Raw genomic sequence first — 12,598 nt, 5'->3', positions numbered from 1 at the left:
AAGACACTTCGTTCAAAAATAATATCTCAGAGAGTCATTGTGAAAACACATCTGTTCAAACAACAAATACTGTAGCACAACAACAGATGAAAAGAGTAGAGCATTGTCCTTATGAGCCAAGTTTTGCAAAATGCGTGACGGCAATACAAAAACTGTGAAGTTTTCAATTAAAACATTTGAACTTGATTTGAACTTATTTGAATGACCGGGATGGCATTGTCAGAAAATCAGGGTTCCTGCATTTCTTTTTTTCCACTTCAAGCACTGTCCTCAGGGAGCGAGTTTCAGTAGACGGCGAGACTAGAGACATGAATAAAGAAAGGAGCGAGGCAAAACCAAAAAAGGTGTATTGCCGCTACTTGCCCAAATGGCAGGACGAATTTAATTTTGTGAAGAAAAGTCAGTTCGATTACCGACTTTCCGAAATTTTCCCTTATTTTGAGTTAAAAATCTGGGAAATATCCCTTTTTTTCAAACCTCAAAGTTGACAGGTATGGGGTACACAGTGTGTACTACACACTTTATCAGCACAAAATACTGTATGTCTGGTAAATGAGCAAGGTCCACAGACCTACGTTGTGTGCAAACCCTCCTAAAAGCAAACCAGTTTCCCACCGACGGACCGACCGATGGGTCGACACTAGTGTTGCACCGATACCATTTTTTTGGCCCCGATACCGATACCTATACCTGGCTGTGCAGTACCGGCCGATACCGATACCACTCCGTTTGAAGTGTGTGTATGTATATATATATATATATATATATATATATATATATATATATGAAGAGCTGCATACTTGGATGTAAAATCATTGCTATCATGGCTTTGTCAGGCTGCTGCTTACCTTTGTGAAACAGGAAAAAGACTAATACAAAGTGAATCCAGTAGAACTTTTTATTGCCTACCTGGTATGGATGACTGACAATAGTTCAATAAAACATACTCCGTTACTTTATTTTTTAGTGCAGGGATAGTCGTCTCCGTGATGTATTTGCGACTCGGGACCTTATACTTAGGTACTGCGTGAGCCATAAAAAGCCGGAATCCCACGCTTTCAACAAAGGCAAGGGACAGGTTACAAAGAACAGTCATTTCGGTGATTTTTTCGGACATCTGTCTTGCTGCTTCACTCTTCTCGTCCCACTGCTCCTTCCTACGAAGTGAACTGACCAGGGTTTGTTGCTGTGGTCCATCCCCCTTTCTCTTGCTAGCAGTTGCTGCAACCTCAAACTCTTTGTGTTCGTTCACATGTTTCGTCTTCAAATGTTTTATCAGGTTCGAGGTATTGAAACTGGCCGGTTTAACTCCACCTCTCGAAACTTTCAGGCCGCAAATCTTGCATGTAGCCATTGTACTCGCCGGAGTTTCTATGCTGAAATATATCCAGACCGCCGACATTTTCTTCTCGTGGTTTGTTTTTCCTCCGCATGAAAAAGCTGCCCCTGTATTGGTTAAGAGCGGCTATTGGCCCGCTCTCATTGGTCTGGAGCAGGTCAATAGCAATAGCTGCTTGGCGTGCTTGGCAGGCATGCACAGTGATCACGTGTGATCACACAACACAGAGTGTAGTGAGTGTCGGGAGAGAGAAGGCTGCGTTCAAGTGTCATACTAGCATCGGTAAATGGTATCGGCGCCCTATTTCTTGCTACTCGCCAATACCGATACCACCATTTTAGTGCCAGATTGGGGCCCCGCCCGATACTGGTATCGGTATCGGTGCAACACTAGTCGACACGCGACTAAAAATTTCACCATCCCCCTGGTTTGATTTTACAACTCGACCACTGGTCCTAGTCAGCATGTTCTTAGTCTTTTTGGCCCTAATCTTGAGGCCAATGCTAGCTGCTGAGGTGGCGATCTCACTCTGCATAAGATAAGACTTATTCGTCAGCTAAACACCTGTAATGCAATGACATCACAGCGTTATTGGATTCTGATTGGTCCGAAGATGTTGATTATTTTTCTATAACAGTAGTGCACCTTGTTCGAATTACGTCATTTCTATAGCAACAAGCTTACACCAGGGACTTTTAAGTCAAACTCACCACATTATATCAATCAGACGAATAATAAAGGAATTAAAACAACAACAAAAAAATGTTGATACTTTGCGATTTCTCAGCAACGTGACAGGCTGTTTCACAGACACTCAAGTCAAGTGCATTTACACTCCTCGGCCACTTTAACAGGAACTTGTTCTTGATTCTAAGATGCTGGAGTGGAACCCAGTGTGTTCTTCTGTTCTGCTGTTGCAGGCTGAGATGCTTTTCTGCTCACCACGGTTGTAAAGAGTTATTATATGAGTTACTATATCCTTCCTGGCCAAAAAGGCTCGAACCAATCTGGCCATTTTCCTCTGACTCTCTCTTATCCATCCACAGAACTGTCGCTCACTCAACTCAACGTGTTTTTTTGTTTTTCGCACCATTCTGTGTAAACTCTAGAGACTGTTGTTTGTGTGTGAAAACCCCAGGAGATCAGCAGTTTCTGAAATACTCAAACCAGTCCATCTGGCTCAAACCAACACCCATGCCACAGTGAAAGAAAGTCACACTTCACTGGGAGATCACGATTTTTCCCATTCTGATGTTTGAACATTGTGAACATTAACCGAAGCTCTTGATTTGCATCTGTGTGATTTGATGCATCGTGTTGCTGTCGAGGGATCGGCTGATTACAGAACGGCACAAAATAAAACAGCAGGTCGGTGTATGGGTGTTCCTAATAAAGTGGCCAGTGAGTGTGTATACCGTATAGCACGTTTCATATGACAAGCAAAGATTTAACGTGCTTCATATTAAAAAGTAAAAGTATACAACGGATACTTGACATGACAAAATTTAAAAAGGAAGATCATCTCATCTCATTATCCTGTTCTACAGGGTCGCAGGCAAGCTGGAGCCTATCCCAGCTGACTACGGGCGAAAGGCGGGGTACACCCTGGACAAGTCGCCAGGTCATCACAGGGCTGACACATAGACACAGACAACCATTCACACTCACATTCACACCTACGCTCAATTTAGAGTCACCAGTTAACCTAACCTGCATGTCTTTGGACTGTGGGGGAAACCGGAGCACCCGGAGGAAACCCACGCGGACACGGGGAGAACATGCAAACTCCGCACAGAAAGGCCCTCGCCGGCCACGGGGCTCGAACCCGGACCTTCTTGCTGTGAGGCGACAGCGCTAACCACTACACCACCGTGCTGCCAGATAAGAACATACAAAACTTAAAAAAAAATAAGAAAAAAATATATAAGAAGAAATAGTCAGGTAAAAAAAGATAAAATGAGTTTCCAGTAAAAATAAAAAAAAGGATAATGAGAATAATACATTTTCTAAAATGAAGGTCCCTCCATTCACACACTTTAAACCTCATTAAAAGCTGGTGAACAAGATAAGTTTTTTATTCTGCTTTTAAAATGTCCCTATAAAAAGATAAAAAAAAATGCTGTTAAACATGGATTTAAAAAGTGCTATGGTGTAAGAGGAATAAAAGACTTTGGTACGTGCTGGACCGCCCCAAGGGAGGGAACAATATGCCCATACATCTATTTAATGACCATAAATGCACGTAATGGTATTTCTTTAAGGGAATTAAAACATATGCCTTCAAATAAAACTGTCTATATACCGGTATCTGTCTCCTTTTGGTTGAAAGCTCTTTGGTTTTGCAAATAATTTTACATGTAGCATTGTGTTTGGTCAAAGGTAAACAATAGAGTTTCTTGAAACTGCGCAATAAACGGAAGATTCTGCCATATATTTCTTTTTTTAACAGAATGATAAAATAGCTTCACTAGAGCGACGGCTACAATTATCGACAGTCCATAATTATCGACACCTTTTCAGATTTACCAATAAAAAACAATTTTACAAAGCTGAGTTTCAGTTCCAACAGTTATTATTGGCTAATTAATCAACCGGAAGACCCGCCTCACCCTTTGATCTTGTCGTCTGATGACGCAGCTCGTTACCTGAGATGGATTTTTTTTTTTAGCACAATCAGCAATTTGATGAAAACCCGGACGCTATCAATCATCGCAGGTGAGCATGGTGGAAAGATCATGGACATGTTTTTACTGATCAAATTCGCTGATATTTCATGATCTCCTCGTTGAAACCTACTTTGTTTCTGACTCTTTCATTTGTCAGTCGCCATTTTGTATCTAAACGTGCGTTTGAGAAGTCATGTGAGGTGTCGATAATAGTGATCACTTTCACCGGTGTCCACCGTTATCGACACGCTGTGGAATTAAGTGACATTTACAACTGTTATGGATCCATCTTTGTGTAACATTGTTGTAGTAGATGAAGTACTTTAAGAAAAATAAAAGTGCTGTGATTTACATATATTTTTTTCTGATTCATAACAGAATGGAATGTTGATAGAGTATTTGGAATCCGATTGCAGTAAATAGAATTAAATCAGAATTAAATTCCTAACATATGAAAAAAATTGCATGCTTGAAATATTCAGATTTTTCGATTCCATTCAGAAAATATTTTTGTGCAGTTTGCTGTAAATATCGACCTCATATTACAATATCAGCAGACATTTTATATTTTAGTTTGAGGAATGATATGCAACCTTTGACCTGGATGTTCATGTGGTTGCAATCTCAATTGCTTGTTGATATTTATTGGTAAACGACAAAACTAGAAATTAATACAAACAACAACGAATGATGAACAAAATGTGATCTACGAAAATACTTAGAAAGTGGAACAAAAAGATTTTCCGATGCAGGTTAAACATGATCAGTTCATTTGTTTACAAACATTACAATCACTTCCTCATTTATGTAAACACCGACATTCATATATTTATATAAAATATATTTTGTACTAAATATAAGTCTGTGTAAAACAAATTTTAAATAAAGACTATGTTTTGTTAACTTAATACCACATACCGATTATGTGTTTGTTTGTTTTTTTAATAATCATCTGGGTGTCAATAATTGTGGACAAAGGTGTCGATAATTGTGGAACGGTGTCATGTGATCTGATGCGCTAAGTAATCGGGAATCAACTCAGTTTTTTTCCCCCCAGTGGAAGTTTGAGTAATTATTCATGCACAATTTATGTATTGAAAGTCTTTTCTACTTTTGCAACGGCCAAAAGACTGTTAAGGTGTCGATAATTGTCGCCACCGCTTTAGTTGTCTGGAGGTAAATTTCACTTTTCATGCTTTTTTTTTCCCCCATTTCCCTGAAGGGTGCCAATATTTCTAGAGCAGACTATAGTTGATGCAACATGAAATACGTTCCTAAAGCCACCTACGAATAGATCTGAACTAAACCAAAGAACTGAATTCCATAAAACAAAGGATTAATGAGACTTGCTTAAGAAAGAAAGAAAGAAAGAAAGAAAGAAAGAAAGCACAACTTTATTCATCACACACTTGTGAAATTCCTCTCTGCATTTAACCCATCTGAAGCAGTGAACACACACATGAGCAATGAGCACACACACATACCCAGAGCAGTGGGCAGCCATGCTAACAGCGCCTGGGGAGCAGTTTGGAGTTCGGTGCCTCGCTCAAGGCCGTCCCATATTAACCCTAACCTGCATGTCTTTGGACTGTGGGGGAAACCGGAGCACCCGGAGGAAACCCACGCGGACACGGGGAGAACATGCAAACTCCGCACAGAAAGGCCCTCGCCGGCCACGGGGCTCGAACCCGGACCTTTTTGCTGTGAGGTGACCGTGCTAACCACTACACCACCATGCCGCCCAATTGTCGATCATTAAGAATTATCGAGAACGGTGGTCAAAGGATTGAAAAAAGGACGAAATGGCTGCTGAAAATACCGCAAAACTAAACACCTAGTTAAAGTGTACCAACAGCGTTTTTATACCCCCAGCTCCGCCCCACAGCACAATATAAATGACACCATCAGTGATTTGCAACACATGAATGAACTGAATGGTGAAGAATCAGAAAACGTAGCGAGTCAGTGGGTGGATGTTGACATCATACAATACACCGGTAACCTCCGTCATTTCCATAACACATGAAGAAATCAATCATCGCCTCTGTTCATGATCCTTTAACTCAGTCAGTGAACTGCGATAGTGACTCGGAAGGAGAAATTCTCGATAAGGAGAATGCGCTGAAAATTTCACATATAACATGAGTGTTTGGTGTGACAATGACATTAGACTAGACATTCAGTATTGTGAACTTTTGGGTATAACGAACTATTCGGACATCCCCCCAAGGAGTTCATTATGGCAGGGTTATGGACATATAAAGTGGTTGCGGTTGCAGATTTGCTCGTCATAGAGGAGTCGACTAGTGTCCTTGGTGGAGGTCTGCGCTCTCCGAGTGCCTTCTCGGAGATTAAGAATTATCTATCTGCACTCTGCACTCTATTACTGAAGTAAAAATTAAGCTGCAGTATTGCAAGTCGAAGCATTTTCTCAAACTGTTAATATTTCGAAATTATTACGGTCTTCAATAGTCAGATAATTTGCGATCAGCCCTTTCTACCTGGACCATTATGGATGAGGATAAACTCCTTTATCTGCAAATAGGTATAATAAAAAAAAAAGTATGTGACCTTGAAATGACCTTTGTACAACTTCAAGCGTCTCCGTAACTATAATCTATTCCATTTCAAGCTATACCGCCTTTCAGAATTTTCAAGTGTAGGTCATAAAAAGAATTTTCCCCGACACCCAATTATTTTTGTTTAATGGACCGATAGCTACTGAATTCAAATCACAGACTTCCAATTTTATTCTTTTTTTTTCTAACAGAACAATTAATGAATTTAAGGTCACGTGGCCCTAAATTCTCTGCTCTTTTTTCCTGCTTCACCATGACCCGATACAAGATACTACGTCATGCATCACATCACGTGGTGAGCTTTCCCTGTTTGCGCAAGGTAATGTGGGACACAAATTTGAAACAGGAGAGAAAAATGGAGGACGCTAGTGTGCGAATGAAACGTGAAAGACCGACTACAGTAACGGAAAGAAAGCGAGAAGAAAAGACGTTATGTTATATACGAAGGAAAGGAAACGCAGGACCAAACTAACAAATATCGGCGCTCAGCGAGCACCTCGGTGTGATCAGCTGTTCGTTTAGCGACAGAATGATGTAAACCTGCGCATGCGCACACACACGGACTTCCTCTGTCTGCTTGACTGCGCGAAGCGAGCGATTTCATGCACATTATTTGCTTTAATCCCCTCAAATTAAATAACTTCCCAGCCACAGAACAGAATGGCCTGATATTTTGTGAGATATTACAGAAATAAACATATATCATAATGACCACATTTCAGACAGAACTAAATTTCACCGATTTTATGAAATGGGAAGGCTTTAAATATCTCATTTTACATTTATATTGCTCTGTCTTGAAAACGTTGAGCAGAAAAAAAAAAAGATTATCTACATGATCTTACACGCCTGTTAACACTGCGACGTCTTTAGTCAGGGACACGGCTGTTATATTACACATTTTTGCAACCAAATCTCAAATTAAATCCTTATTGATTAAGCAAACGGCTCCACATGCAGCAATAGCATGGCAATTCGATTGAAGGTAATGTTATTGCCTTTGAAAAAGAAAGAAAGAAAGAAAGAAAGAAAGAAAGAAAGAAAGAAAGAAAGAAAGAAAGAAAGAAAGAAATGACAGGATATTTCTTAATCTCTTAATTCCACGAATGATGGCACATCAAGGCAATCTTTCAGTAATGAAAGGCAGCGGCTGGGAGCAGGGGGTATGTCAGGGGTGATGGGGCGGTTGGTAATACAGCTTGCATCAACAGATATTGTAGTAATTAGGAATATGGCTTAATTTGCAATTAATGTGCTCCTGAAAAGAAGAAAAAACAAAACAGTTTTTAAAAAATAGTCAAAACCAGATTATACTGCAGGAAAAAAAAAAAAAGCCGAGATAAAGAACCTCTGAAAGATGCTTTTCAAATTTTGCGCTCATTTCTTACACTTTTGCCAAGTTTAATTAAACGCAACACATCAACGAGACGATGTGAAAAGTCGGGGTATTAGCGTCATGACCGATAACACGTGCTGGCAAATACGGGGTGAAAAAAAAAGAAAGAAGCCGCAAATTGTTGGTCTCAAAGGGCTCGGCTTAGCTTTAATCTCCTCGTGCCAGTCCAAACACACATTCCCCTAATTGCCTTTTAAGTTATGCAAAATTATTATCGCCTATGCGAAGCGAGCGATCACGCTGCTGTGAGGATGACGGGGCAAACGCAAGCAGTAGGCCCTGTTTGAGAGCTTGTTAATTACGGGATTGAGAGCAGTGTTGGAATGGAGCGTTCCGGAAAAAGGCCTCAGGCTTCGGAGGCTGGATTTGGGAATGGACCCTAATTTTTTTTTTTTTCCCTCCAGGGATTTTCTCTTTATAATACCTGAGACGTGAGGAAATGAAAATGGAGATGGCGGATGTTTCATAAAAAGATCACAGAGTGAAGAACACACACTGACAGCGATGTGATTATAGTGATGTGGAATGGGGAGAAGGTATCCGTAATGGTTCGTGTGCCATGTTGAAGGGAATGGATTTCAGTCACATGATTAAACAGTGAGTGTTGAACTGGTGGGAGGGGGATTTGGATAGATTTAGTTTTAGAGCATTTTTAGTCACCATCATACTGGCTTTCTCAAACGTTTTGTAGACTCGAATTCCTTTAACAAGTCAACCTGCGGATCCATTTTTATTTATGTATATACAGTAATACACAACAAGAGAAGAGAGGGTTTTTTAACACCACAGTACACTTGAATTCCTGAATGACTGCTCAGATGATGTGTCTTATTTTATATAACAGCGGCTCGGACATTAGTTTCAGCTCTAACATGAATGACAGGTTAATATTAATGCAATTGTTTTAATACATTATTGTTTCTATAGTAACAGCTCACAGACTTGTATGGCTGTGGTGGCCCAGAAGGGTAAGGCAGCAACAAAACACCAATAAAACCTTTTTATTTAAAGTTGACTTTATTTAACGTTCATGTTTTTTTTTCCTTCAAAGGTCACTCTTTTTTGCTTCAAAGATGACTTTTTTCTTTACAGGTGACTCCTTTTTTCCCCTTTTACCATGACTCTTTCTTTTCCTTTTACCATGACTCTTTCTTTTCCTTTTACCGTGACTCTTTCTTTTCCTTTTACTGTGACTCTTTCTTTTTCTTTACCGTGACTCTTTTCCTTTTACTGTGACTCTTTCTTTCCTTCAAAGGCCACTCTATTATGCTTCAAAGGTGACTCTTTCTTTTCCTTTTACTGTGACTCTTTCTTTTCCTTTTACCATGACTCTTTCTTTTCCTTTTACTGTGACTCTTTCTTTTCCTTTTACTGTGACTCTTTCTTTTCCTTTTACCGTGACTCTTTCTTTTCCTTTTACCGTGACTCTTTCTTTTCCTTTTACTGTGACTCTTTCTTTTCCTTTTACCGTGACTCTTTCTTTTCCTTTTACTGTGACTCTTTCTTTTTCTTTACCGTGACTCTTTTCCTTTTACTGTGACTCTTTCTTTCCTTCAAAGGCCACTCTATTATGCTTCAAAGGTGACTCTTTCTTTTCCTTTTACTGTGACTCTTTCTTTTCCTTTTACCATGACTCTTTCTTTTCCTTTTACTGTGACTCTTTCTTTTCCTTTTACTGTGACTCTTTCTTTTCCTTTTACCGTGACTCTTTCTTTTCCTTTTACCGTGACTCTTTCTTTTCCTTTTACTGTGACTCTTTCTTTTCCTTTTACCGTGACTCTTTCTTTTCCTTTTACTGTGACTCTTTTTCTTTACCGTGACTCTTTTCCTTTTACTGTGACTCTTTCTTTCCTTCAAAGGCCACTCTATTATGCTTCAAAGGTGACTCTTTCTTTTCCTTTTACTGTGACTCTTTCTTTTCCTTTACCGTGATTCTTTCTTTTCCTTTTACTGTGACTCTTTCTTTCCTTCAAAGGCCACTCTATTATGCTTCAAAGGTGACTCTTTCTTTTCCTTTTACCGTGACTCTTTCTTTTCCTTTTACCATGACTTTCTTTTCCTTTTACTGTGACTCTTTCTTTTCCTTTTACTGTGACTCTTTCTTTCCTTCAAAGGCCACTCTATTATGCTTCAAAGGTGACTCTTTTTTCCTTTTACCATGATTTTTTTCCTTCAAAGGTCACCCTTTTTTGCTTCAAAAATGACTTTTTTCTTTCAAAAAGTGACTCTTTTTTCCCTTTTACAGTGACTCTTTTTTCCTTCAGAGGTCACACTTTTTTCCCTTCAAAGGTGACTTGTTTTTTCCTTTTACCATGACTCTTTCTTCCTTCAAAAGTCACTCATTTGTGCTTCAAAAGTGACTCTTTTTTCTCTTCAAAAGTGACTTTTTCTCTTCAAAGGTGAATATTTTTTTCTTCAAAGCTGACTCGTTTTTCCTTCAAAGGTGATTCTTTTTTTCTTCAAAAATGACTTTTTTCCTTCAAAAGCTGACTCGTTTTTCCTTCAAAAGGTGACTCATTTTTCCCTTTTACACTGACTATTTTTCCTTCAAAAGTTACTCTTTTTTCCTTCAAAAGGTGACTCTTTTTTCCTTTTTACAGTGACTCTTTTTTCCTTCAGAGGTCACTCTTTTTTCTTCAAAAATGACTTTTTTTTCCCTTCAAAGGTGCCTTGTTTTTTTTTTTTTCCTTTTAACTCTTTTTTTCCTTCAAAAGTCACTCATTTTTGCTTCAAAAATGACTCTTTTTTTCTCTTCAAAGGTGACTCTTTTTTCTTCACAGGCGCCTCTTTTTTCCTTCAAAAATGACTCTTTCCTTTAAAGCTGATTTTTTTTCCTTTTACTGTGACTTTTTTCTTCAAAGATGACTGACTCAATTTAAAATTGACCTAAATAAAGCGTGCCTTTCCCTAAAATATTGCCTTCACTGTGGACAGCAGATGCTCCACATAATCCAAGACTAATAAGAAACAGATTTTAACAAACCCTGCTCTGTTGTTTAACAAAGAAAAAAAAACAATAACTGATGCGCTGAAGTTTTTGTAAGGAGATGATTATTCAGAATGAATGGAAGAGTCTCAGCTGTCAGTGCTTTGTAACAGTCACGGTGCTTTGTACAATTTTTCAGCATGTGAAAGAATTCATAAAAGAGTTTACTCTGGAGAGAGAGAGAGAGAGAGAGAGAGAGAGAGGCTGCTATAATGGAAGTGAGAACAAGAACTCACTTCATTCACAGACATTCTACATCAACTAACTGGAAATGGATTAAAAACCACAACGTATTGTTCATTAATGAATGAAATATTATATTGTTGGTGATTCCCGGTGGGATAAGTGGAGTAACACACTCCAGACCCTGAGGTGATATGTGATAATAATTGTACTGGGGGAAGTAATGACCCTCTATTTCATGCCAGGCCACATCACACCAGCCCAGCATGGATTAGTGTTGTATGACATCACAGTCTGGAATGTTTTTCCTTAAATATCTCGCTAATATTCATCATTAACGCATTTGTCAGGTTCGATTTGCCCATTTTTTTTTAATCCACTGCTGAAAGTCCAAAAAGGCAGAATTAAAACCAAAAAAATAGAAGTTTGCCTCCAAACATCTTTTGAAAGTGTCAAAACCAGTCCATTTGTTTCCAAGTCGATGGAAAGTGCTGAAAAATGCATACCGCGATGCCATGATGGATGACAGAGAGCTGTAATTTGAGCAGAAACCTGTTCGGCATGACAACGACTTCTGACAGGTAATTTTCTGCCTCTGTATACTAACACACTTTTTTCGCTGCTCAAATTAATTCCTGACATTAACTGCTTTTGTGTTTAGCTGAGAGTGCATGCCAGCGGATATTCAACCATTAAACTTTCAGCTGATTTGCATTTACGAGAGTTGTCCATACATGAAAATGTTTATGCTCTAACACACAACTAAAAGGGATAAATAGCAGACAGTAAAAACAAAAATACAACGTGTTGTAAATTCAGGGAAATGTATAGCATGAATAAACCATAAACGATCCAGGACGGCGGGCGTGTCTACGTTTCGTTCACAGAGACGTGAACATTTATTCATGTTCTGACTGTGAAGGTTCATGCAGATAGATTAAATAATTCATTTTTAATAGAATCCTATTTAAACATGAATAAGCTGTTTAATTACCAGTGTATAGAATTTGCTAAGCGTTTTTTGAATCTTGGCATCTATGAATTTTAAGTGTTTATTATTGTATATTTTTTGTCTTCTGCTTTGCTATGTACAACCCCGATTTCAAAAAAGTTGGGACAAAGTACAAATTGTAAATAAAAACGGAATGCAATGACGTGGAAGTTTCAAAATTCCATATTTTATTCAGAATAGAACATAGATGACATATCAAATGTTTAAACTGAGAAAATGTATCATTTAAAGAGAAAAATTAGGTGATTTTAAACTTCATGACAACAACACATCTCAAAAAAGTTTGGACAAGGCCATGTTTACCACTGTGAGACATCCCCTTTTCTCTTTACAACAGTCTGTAAACGTCTGGGGACTGAGGAGACAAGTTGCTCAAGTTTAGGGATAGGAATGTTAACCCATTCTTGTCTAATGTAGGATTCTAGTTGCTCAACTGT

Source organism: Neoarius graeffei, chromosome 17 (genome assembly GCF_027579695.1).
Source record: "Neoarius graeffei isolate fNeoGra1 chromosome 17, fNeoGra1.pri, whole genome shotgun sequence".
In the NCBI taxonomy this organism is placed as follows: domain Eukaryota; kingdom Metazoa; phylum Chordata; class Actinopteri; order Siluriformes; family Ariidae; genus Neoarius; species Neoarius graeffei.
The sequence above is the reverse complement of the archived record's forward strand: the minus strand, read 5'-3'. Positions refer to the sequence as shown.